This window comes from Zalophus californianus, chromosome 1, assembly GCF_009762305.2.
Source record: "Zalophus californianus isolate mZalCal1 chromosome 1, mZalCal1.pri.v2, whole genome shotgun sequence".
NCBI lineage: Eukaryota > Metazoa > Chordata > Mammalia > Carnivora > Otariidae > Zalophus > Zalophus californianus.
This window is the reverse complement of record NC_045595.1, coordinates 67675241-67685506: the sequence shown is the minus strand read 5'-3', so window position 1 is coordinate 67685506 and position 10266 is coordinate 67675241. Positions and strand designations below refer to the sequence as shown.

The window sequence follows — 10266 nt, the reverse complement described above, 5'->3', positions numbered from 1 at the left end:
GAGATTGAGAAATAAAATAGACCCAGGAAAGGATCTTCCAAAGCTGCATTGATTGAGACCCCAGAACAAGGAGAGCCATGCTCAAAGCCTAGTGACACCAGTGCGTGGAGTAGGAGGGAGGGAGGGAGGGCGGGCAGGCGAGCAGAAGGGCTGGGATATATGCTCCCTATAGGTCAAGTAGGATGAGGGATACATACGTCAGTGTGTGGGCTGTGTGTGTGTATCCTGTACATAGACTGCTTCTAGAAAAAGACAAAAAGAAAAAGCCCTAGTAACAGAGCCACTAGTCGAGACCGAGGGTAGACAGAATGAGGCCCAACTTTTTATTTTCTTCCATTTTGAGTATTTTTTTTAAAAAAGGTTTTTATTTTTTATTTTTATTTTATTTTTTTAAGATTTTATTTTCTTTATTTGACTGAGAGAGCACAAGCAGGGAGGAGCCGGATGTGGATGCGGGGGCTTGATCCCAGGACCCTGGGATCATGACCTGAGCCAAAGGCAGACACTTAACTGACTGAGCCACTCAGGCGTCCCCCATTTTGGATATTTTTAACAAAGTACATGTGTGAATTTTATCAAATGGAAGAAAAAATTGTCTGTTTGTTTTTTTAAAGAGTCTCCCATGGCAGGAGAGATACAATGTTATAGAAAGAGCAGATCCATAGTTTTTCCTAATGAACTGGAAGACAGTCTTGGGGTAGCACTGGGACTTGAAGAGAACCCACTGGAGCCTGGGAGGGGCGGGGCTGAGGAGAGTGTCGCTGGAAGGACCTCCTCCCTGTGTCAGTCCAGCCACCGCCTTTAGGAGCAGTGAGGTGACCTTGGACATCTGGTTTAAACCATGTTCTGTTTGCACTGTGATCCCCTCAGTGACTTGCCCTACCCCCACTCTGCACAATCCAAGACTTCAGGAAAACTTAATTCTTCACATTTCAGTGACTTTTTAATAATTGTACATGTCATGCTTTAAGTATTTTCAATCTTGTATATTAAAAAAAATAAATCCCCTTCCTTGGAAGAAATCACACCAGTTGGATGTAGTCATCTTGGAAGAGAGTGATTCCTCATAATTCTCTCTCCGCTGAAGCTGTGCTTGGACAAGGTAATTCTTCCCTGCCGAGCACAGAATCCTTTGGATTAGAAGTATTTTTTTTTCCTTCCAGTTAAGAATCAGCTCCAAGTGGATATTACTTCAGGATTGTGCACTGATTCTTATCCCCATCGCAGATCCTGGGGCCAGGGACCCAGCCTGAGGAGCCTCAAGGCCAACTTCAGGAAACTTCTCCTAACACCTGGAGGGATGGCTGTGGGAGGGAGGCTGGTGGAGGTAGCATTGGGAAGCCCATGTCCCCTCCTTTTCCTGGAGCTGCCTCCTTGGGCTGGGAGGGGGGTACTCCCAGTCTAATAGACTTGAGACTTTTTGGATTCGAGGTTTCCCCAAAGGGAAGGAGCAGAAGTAGGAAGGGAGACACCAGCCCATCTCCCCTCCTGGGCACTGGCTGGGACATGCTAAGTCTGGGCTCCACTTCCCTCTCCATCTCCCACTCCTAGAATAACTGAAATTTCTCAATATGCCCTATGCCTTTGAGTCTCTTGGTCTCTGTCCTGCTGAAAAGAAAATTCCAGAGACCTTGTCTGTGTTACATGACACTAATGATCAGTGACTACAATACTGTCTGGCACAGTTTGGTAAACAGCATGCATGAATGCCCCAAAGGACTTTTCCACAGCTCTACCTACATTTCAAGAAGACTCCCCTGACCAGTGGTCACTACAGTCCCTGGCATCTCAGGACACGGTTCCCGGTGTTGGCGGCCTCCACCCAGTGGTGCACCAGAGCTGGCCCAAACCTCCTGGAGAGCTGCCTGGAGTGTGCCCATCTCTTCCCAACTTCTCTCGAGGTGCCGGTAGCTTGAAATCAGCCACGGTGGGAGAATTTACACCGTGGAAATTGGCAAACACTGTAGATCTTGATTCCCTGCCCCCCCCCCCCCACTCCCACCCCTCACTGGTTGGTAAACATTTACCAGCATACTACTGCCTCAGGGGTTGGTTCTGCCACTTACAAGCTCTAGGATTCCCGCAAGTCACATGATCACTCCGAGCTTCACTCCTCCACAATATGGAGATTCCCATAGTATCTACCCAATAGGACGGTCTGGAGAATTCAATGTGAATATAACTGTAATGTGTTTAGCACAATGTTTGGCTTCTAGTAAATGTACAATACAGCTTAGTACAGACCCAGTTATCTATTGCTGCATAACAAACCACCCTCAAGATTTGGTGGCTTAATACGCATTTATTTTGCTCATGAATCTGTAAGATGGTGGGGACTTAGTAAAGATGGCCCATAACTGGAGAGGCACAAAGGCTGGGATCATCTGAAGCCGTGTCCACTTCTATATGTAGTATTTAAAGCTGGCTATCAGGGGCCTTAGCTGGGGCCGATCAGAACACCCACGTATAGCAATCCAGGCTTCCTCGGAGTCCTGTGACTGAGTTTTCAAGGGTAAGTGTCCCAGGAAACAGCCAGGCAGTAGCTATATCACTTTTTCTAACTTACCTTGGAAATCACACAGTATCGCTTCCTCCACCTTGTATTCACGAGAAGCAAGTCACCAAGGCTGGCCCATACTTAAGGGGAGAGGAATTAGATTCCCCCTTTGGATAAGAAGAGTGTGAAAGAATTTATGGACGTGTTTTTAAACCATCACAACTGTTATTATTGTGTCCTTAGGATACTCTAGCTTCTCATAAGTGAATTATCCCACTTCTTAGCCTATGAGTTCTCTGTGGGAGGGCAGGGATCCATTGGATTCATTAAGATCCCTCTCCCTCACTGCTCCCCAAGTGAACCTAGGTCCCTGTTTGCTACAGAGTTCAGTAAATGTTATAGAAGTGAATTTCTTCTTGCAGGGGCTGGCCCTGGACATTTGTGCTGCACTGGATGACACCCCTGTTGGTCCCATAGAAACCAAGGTGAAGGACCTGAAAAGGGCACAGCCAGGAGGGCAGGTGGTCTTTCCAGCTGAACCATGACCCCAACAGCCTCTGTTCATCCTGGGGTTGTGGGTGACCATGAGGGTAAGTTTGTGGCTTAAACAGACTCCCTCGCAGGCCTGCTGTGAAGATGGAATGGCAAATCACTGTCTGAGAGTCAGATCATGGGCTCATGATATAATTTCTGTCTTGGTCTTAGATGTTCCAGTCTGTCAAATGGAAATAAGAAAAGGTCTGTGGGTTGGGCACTTGGAATAGATGATCATATTTAGAAAGCTGGGCTAGAAGCCAATTTCTTCTTCTGGAAATGGTTGACAGGGTCGCAACAGGGGGAAAAAAAGCAGAGAAAAATCTCTCCCCTTCTGCTATGGACATGAATCCATCTCACAGTATCTTTGAGATCCACAGAGCTGGGATCCCAGAGAGAAGCATGTGTGTGTATGTATGGGAGATTTGGGGAGGACTTCTTCAGGAAAGACCCAGAAAAACCTCCATTTCAATGGTGGGGGCAGGAAGCAGGAACTGGACCACAAGCTGGAAGGGGCTCAGGGGAATGTGGAGGTGCAGAGCGGTCAGGCCCAGCCCCTCAGCCACCCCATCCCTTATTCCTCAAGGTCCCTGTGTGCCACATCAGGAGTTCGGGTCAGACCCTCCAATGCAGCCCCTAAAGGCATCCAGGCCTCCTCCTGCACTGGTTCCATCACAGGGGACCGGGCCTGCCTGTGACTATAGAATGACCCCCGGCTCTGGGCCTCAGGCCTTTGTAAAATCAGCAGAGTCGTCTAGAGAAGACCTTCCTAAAGTGGGGCTCATGAATCTCATGGCCAGCACGGAATTTGAGAGAAAAAAACGACCTTGGGCTCATTTTCCCCAGAAGCGGACCCTGAGACAAAGATGTGAGTAGAAGTGTTTCACTTGGGAAGTGATCCCATGAAGGACCAATGGAGAGAAGGGGAGGTAGGGAGGGGAAGGAAAGCGAAACCACCACACGGTGTGTTGATAGGTGTTTGCTGCTGTGGGCGACTGAGGCTCAGTCCCGCTGGGGCCTCTGGGACGCTGTGTGCAACATGCCTCGGAGAGCCCCACCCTAGTCCACTCAGGTAAAGGGCTGCATCTGGGGCATTAGCTCCCTGGCACTCCTAGCCTACCCTGCATGCCAGTTGAGCACCATCCTGTGACCAGAGAAATACCCCAGGTTGAGCGTCGCATGTGTTTGCGGTGAGATGCCGTGAGCACGTGTGGGAATTGGGAGTGCCACCGGACACGAGGAGGGTGTGGTAGGGTCTGCCACACAGGCAAGCAATTTTGTTTATGTACATTTCATCAGTGTGGGATAAGTGGTGCGCCTGGGTAGCTCAGTCGGTTAAGTGGTTGCCTCTTGATTTCAGCTCAGGTCATGATCTCAGCTTCCCGAGATTGGGCCCTGCATCATGCTCCACACTCAGGAGGGAGTCTACTCGAGATTGTCTCCCTCTCCTTCTGCCCCTCCCCCCTTCATTCAAATAAATAAATAAATCTTGTTTAAAAATGTGAGGTAAGTGATGATTTCCATACAAATCCATTACCTTGCAATGATCATCACGGTTTGGTAGGTGCCCCTGTGCCACCAGAACTTATTTGGCCAGTTCGATTCAGCTCATATTTAGTAAAGAGAGTGCCATTAACTGTAGTTCAACTTGCTAAGATATTTTTTTTTAAGATTTTATTTATTTGACAGAGAGAGAGACAGAGAGAGAGAGACAGCGAGAGAAGGAACACAAGCAGGGGGAGTGGGAGAGGGAGAAGCAGGCTTCCCGCAGAGCAGGGAGCCTGCTGCGGGGCTCTATCCCAGGACCCTGGGATCATGACCCTGAGCCGAAGGCAGATGCTTAACCATCTGAGCCACCCAGGCGCCCCTGCTAAGATATTTTCAACCACATTCATGTTATTGTTTACATTCGTCATATTTCCATTTTGTTGTTAACTACGCTATGGTAGTGGGGCCCCAAATCATAAAGATGAAACAGTAGTTCAAAAGAGGTTTGTTAAAGCAAAAAAGGAGTATTGGAAATAGTAACAAAACTGTGCAATATCAAATGCGATCATATATACCAGGGTAGATGAGTGTGTAGAAGGAGATGATTTTACATAAGTGGAAAAAAAAGTGTGAATCAGAAAGACAGATGTGGGACTGAATATCCGAAAGTAGGATTTTGTCAGCTAGTAATGCATTTCCTCTAGTCCCTGAGGCATTGTCTATTATGAAACTTTGTCAAATAGTGGCACGAGGCCCACTGAGACATTTGCATCATCTTCACATCAGGCCCTGCAAGCTAGGTAGAAAACCAATCAAATCCTTCCAGAATATGGGTGAAATAATCATGTCTGTGTGATAATGATGCATTTTGCCACTAAAGACAGAGAAAAGATCAAAACCAGAGAAGCACCATTAAAGTTGTCTAACTTAAAGCGAAAACCAACACACAATTCAAAACCATGGCTTATAAATTAAATCGTAGGCTACTGGAGAAAAGCAGAGCAAGCTTTGGGCAAAATTACCTGATCAAACAACACTTTCGGATGTCACATAAAATCAATAGCACATAGTGTGAAAGAGCAATTTCTGTCCTGCGTGAGTGCTAGCAGACAATTGGCTTTATTGTTGAATAAAACCACTTGTGGTAAGCCTTGTTCATTGTTGATCCAGAATTTATTCCATCCCTTCTTTCCTGATAACAGATTCCTGATTTTGATCCATGCACCCACATCTCCAATCTCAGGCAGTTAATTACAAGTAGTCTAAATCAATCATGACCAGCCCATTTCCCACTTTCCCAGTCTCCCTGGCTGCTATAAGAGACCACAAAACCAGTTTTGGCCAATGAAATATGATTTGAAGTCTGCTGAGGGTACATCTATGAAAGTTTTTGTTTTTGTTTTGAATCAAATGGGCATACATGCTGGTACCCCTTCTCCCTCTCTTCCTAACTTAACCGTGGTCATGATGCCTGGAGCTGGGCCGTCATCTTGCAAATATGAAGCAACCAGCACAAGGTAAAGGCTGAGAAAATTCTAGAGACATCAGCACTGACATTACTGAATGTCAGTGGCTGCCTACATCCAGCCTTCCTGTTACAGTACAGAAGTAAACCCCTCTATGTTTAAAGCCACTGTAACTTGGATTCTCTAGTACTGGTAGTTGAAAGCATTCCTAATGGGTGTACCCCTGATGTATCAGCTCTCCACATATTTTCAGAAAAACATGAGGGAAACCTAAGCGATGACTCTTTGTTCTATTTATCACTAAATTCCCTTGTAAGATGAAGTGAATGAGCTTCTGGCTTCCAGCTGGGGTCAGCTATGGAGACCCAGCAGGAAAAGGAGAGGGAAGAGAGTGAAAATGGGCATTTAGCCCCTTGGTTCCCTGCCTGTGAGTCTTCCTGTGTTGGACACGGTTCTTCAGCAGGGACGGGGGCGGGCACTGGGCCTCCCAAGGTAGCCAGCCTCCTCTGCTCAGTTCTCTCCTTTCTGGTGACCATTCCCTTTCCCTTCAGGCCTGTTGATGGTAACAGCTCTGCTGTGCCGTCCAGCTATTGCAACACCCCCCGAGGTGCTCCTACACCTACATGTTTGTAAATAGTCCTTGTAAACAAGCTTCTCTAAAATCATCCTCTTCTGAATGCGCCTTTATCTGTTGGTATGCTGACTGATCTACCAGCATCAGTTCACAGATTTAAAAGAAAACACACACACACACACACACACACACACACACACACACCTTGCATCAGAACACCAACCACACACCACTGTATTCACAAAGACCAGCTGTCAGGCAACAATCTGCCTCTTGATCTCGGTTATGGGTGAAAACAAGTAGCAAGAAGAGTCAATGCACTCAATTCATGGCCTCTCTGACTATGTCTCTTCAATATTGTGCAGAGAAATGGACAGCAAGTACAAGACACTGTTGAACAAAGTATGCTGGCTGGTGGGGAAAGAAAATCACATGAGGCTCTGAAATAAGACACGACATACAGCATACCTTTGTGGCACCGGCCTCTCTCGGCTGCCCATGACTAGCTCAGGCAGCAGCTCAGCCTGCATGGTCAATGCCTTGATTACCCTGAACCTTTGGCTTCAGGGTGAGACTACAACCATTTTTCATGTTGAGGCTAAGATATCAAGAATTTGAAGACAGAACTGTGGTGTCAAGGCTCAGCCTTTGAGAAGATGACTCTTTCCCTTACATTTGAAGATTTTCTTCTCTTGGCAGAGAAATAAATCAATATACAGGCAACCACTAGAAAAATTAGAAACAGACTGTAAACTTTCAAATCATCAGACAAAAATACAAACACATGTGCACACACACATGCATATCAAAGAAGACAAAAAAATACACATGGTAAAACAGAAAACAGAGGAAGTATTAAAATGGAAAACATAACAGAGATAAGATGACAGAATTAAGACTAATATATCAGTTATATCAACAAATGTAAATAGATAAACCCATCCTTATAATAGAAAAAAGACTCACGTTGAATCGTAAAACGATCTCCTATTGTATGTTGTATAGAAGAGATGTATCTTTACCAAAATAACTTAGGAAAATTAAAAATTTAATATAAACCAAGTTATACAAGAAAATACTGGGCTGAGGCTTCAGTTACCATCAGCCAGGGTTAAATTAAAAATGAAAATGTTAAATGAGATGCAAGGAAGCTGAACAGTAGAGACAGCAGTACCCACATTAAGAATCTAGTTTTTAGAAATCTCTAAGCACCTCTATAATAAATCTCTATAGCTTCAAAGTCAAGAATAAGATATGATAGTTCAGAATAACAATATACAGATAAGGCAGGTAGAAATTGGATCAAGCACAAGAGGACATTTTAATCGACCCCATCAGCTCATGACATATCAAGAAAACAAATGGTAAGAAGGAATGTGGAAGATCTGAATAGAAATTAAATATGATTGAACTTGAGAGGCAAAAAACCCCAAAAACCTCAAAATATTAGCAAATACAAATGAACAATATCTCAAAAGAATCATCCCTCATATCCAAGTAAGTTCATCTTAGTAATGCAAATGGTTCAATAATATTAGGGAATCTCTAATAAAATAGAACATATTAACAGATCAAAGGAGAACTATATAATATCTTAATAGATGCCAAAAAGACCTTTGACAAATATCCCACAACCATCCTTGCTTAAAACAAACAAAACTGTAACAGACTAGCAAAATTATGTATAAATGGTATGATTGAAAATTGCACAACTGTTAGAGACAATAAGAGAATTCAGAATAGGGACACCTGGGTGGTTCAGTCGGTTAAGCATCGGCCTTCAGCTCAGGTCATGATCCCAGGATCCTGGGATCAAACCCCACATCGGACTCCTTGTTCAGCAGGGAGCCTGCTTCTCCCTCTGCCCGCCGCTGCCCCTGCTTGTGCTCTCTCTCTCTCTCTCTCTGACAAAAAAAAAATAAATAAAATCTTAAAAAAAAAAGGAGGGAATTTGGATAATGGCAGGTTCCAAGGTTAATATGCAAAACATCCTTTACATTAAAAAAATACAATTTGTCAGAAAATATAATAGGAACAAATTGCAGTTACAATAAAAAAGATAAAATATTTAGAAAAATATTTTAAAGACACCTAAGGGCTTTTATAAAGATAATATTGAAATTAGAGAGGGAAATTTCTATCCTGTGCTTTTGAATAGAAAGAACTCAATATTATAAAAATGTCAATGCTCCATTAATCTATTAATTCAATATGGTGTTTTTTGGTTTTTTTGGTCAGTGTGATTCACTATATTTTTGTTTGTTTGTCAGGTGGGGAACTTGTCCAAAAAATGACATGAAGCTCAAAAAGGCAAAGGAGCTGGGAATGTCCTGGAAAAGAAAAGTAATACGGTGGGGCTAGACCTATCAGATGACAAAACACATTATGAAATTTTATAATTTGTACAGCAATTTGGTACCCAGAGATGAAACAGACAACCCAGTGGACCAGAATAGAAAGCCAGATATTTTATCTGTTTAAGGTAACGTTTAAATTAGGAGAAAAAGGTGGCTGAAAAATTAGCTAATTATTTGGGGAAAAAATAAAGTGGGCACACTATTCCATTCCTTAAGTCAAAATAAATTCCAAATGGATAAAGGATTTACATATTAAAAATAGACCATAAATCCCTAGAGAAAAGAATAGGTGAATTTATAATAATAAGATAGGGAATGGAACACATAAAACCCAGGATCCCTAAATACTTAAGAAATTTGACTATATAAAAATTTAAAACTTCTGTGTAAAATATACTGTGTAAAATATACTATAAACCAAGGTAGAAAACAAAGCGGGAATGAGTGCATCATGCGTGACAGACAGAAGGGCTCATCTCCTTAATTTTCAAATATTTAGCCCTGTATGAAATATGTAAAGAATATAAACCAGCAGTTTAGAGAGAAATGCAAGTGGCTTAAAAAAGTCTCAACTTCACTCATAACTAGAGAAATGCTAACGAAAACACTAAGGCATCTTCTTTATTTCTCCTATCAGACCAGCAGAGATCAGTACTGGATCAGTTTGATCACACCCGGTGCCAGGGAGAGAGTTGGGAAACAGGCTTGCTTAGATACCCTGGAGAGTGAAATTGGGGCAACTTTTAGGGAGGGCGATTTGGCAATATCTGTCAAAATCCTTTGACCCAGAATTCACTGCTCAGATTTTTAATCCACAAATCTCCATTCAAAAGTCTTCCAGGTTAGGGCGCCTGGGTGGCTCAGTTGGTTGGGCGACTGCCTTCGGCTCGGGTCATGATCCTGGAGTCCCAGAATCGAGTCCCACATCGGGCTCCCTGCTCGGCGGGGAGTCTGCTTCTCCCTCTGACCCTCTTCCCTCTCGTGCTCTCTATCTCTCAGTCTCTCTCAAATAAATAAATAAAATCTTTAAAAAAAAAAAAAAAAGTCTTCCAGGTTAGACAAACAAGAGTGTTCAAGACCTGTACTTGAAGACAATCCCCTTTCTTGGGTTTTGCTTCCCCAGGCCTTAGCTCAGTGGGGCCCAAGCCCCTTCGCATATCCAAATCCACCGGAGGGCTGGTGGAAGACATGTTGCCGGGGCCCCATGGCCGGAGTTCTTGACTTAGTGGATCTGGGGAGAACCCAAGAGTCTGCATTTCTAACAAGTTCTCCAGTGATGCTGAGGCTGCTGGTCTGGGAGCCACCCCTTTAGTTTATTGTGGGGACTAGGGTGGGTGGAGGGATGGGGGC

The 10266-nt window shown here is 44.0% G+C and overlaps 1 long non-coding RNA gene across 1 annotated transcript; it reads left to right on the top strand.

The window, feature by feature from the left end:
• The first annotated feature begins 2926 nt into the window (after window positions 1–2926).
• On the top strand, window positions 2927–4449 carry LOC113916303. Its single transcript, XR_003517903.1, has 3 exons — window positions 2927–3087; window positions 3618–3899; window positions 4392–4449. It is a non-coding gene; the product is annotated as an uncharacterized LOC113916303 (long non-coding RNA).
• Window positions 4450–10266: the final 5817 nt, after the last annotated feature.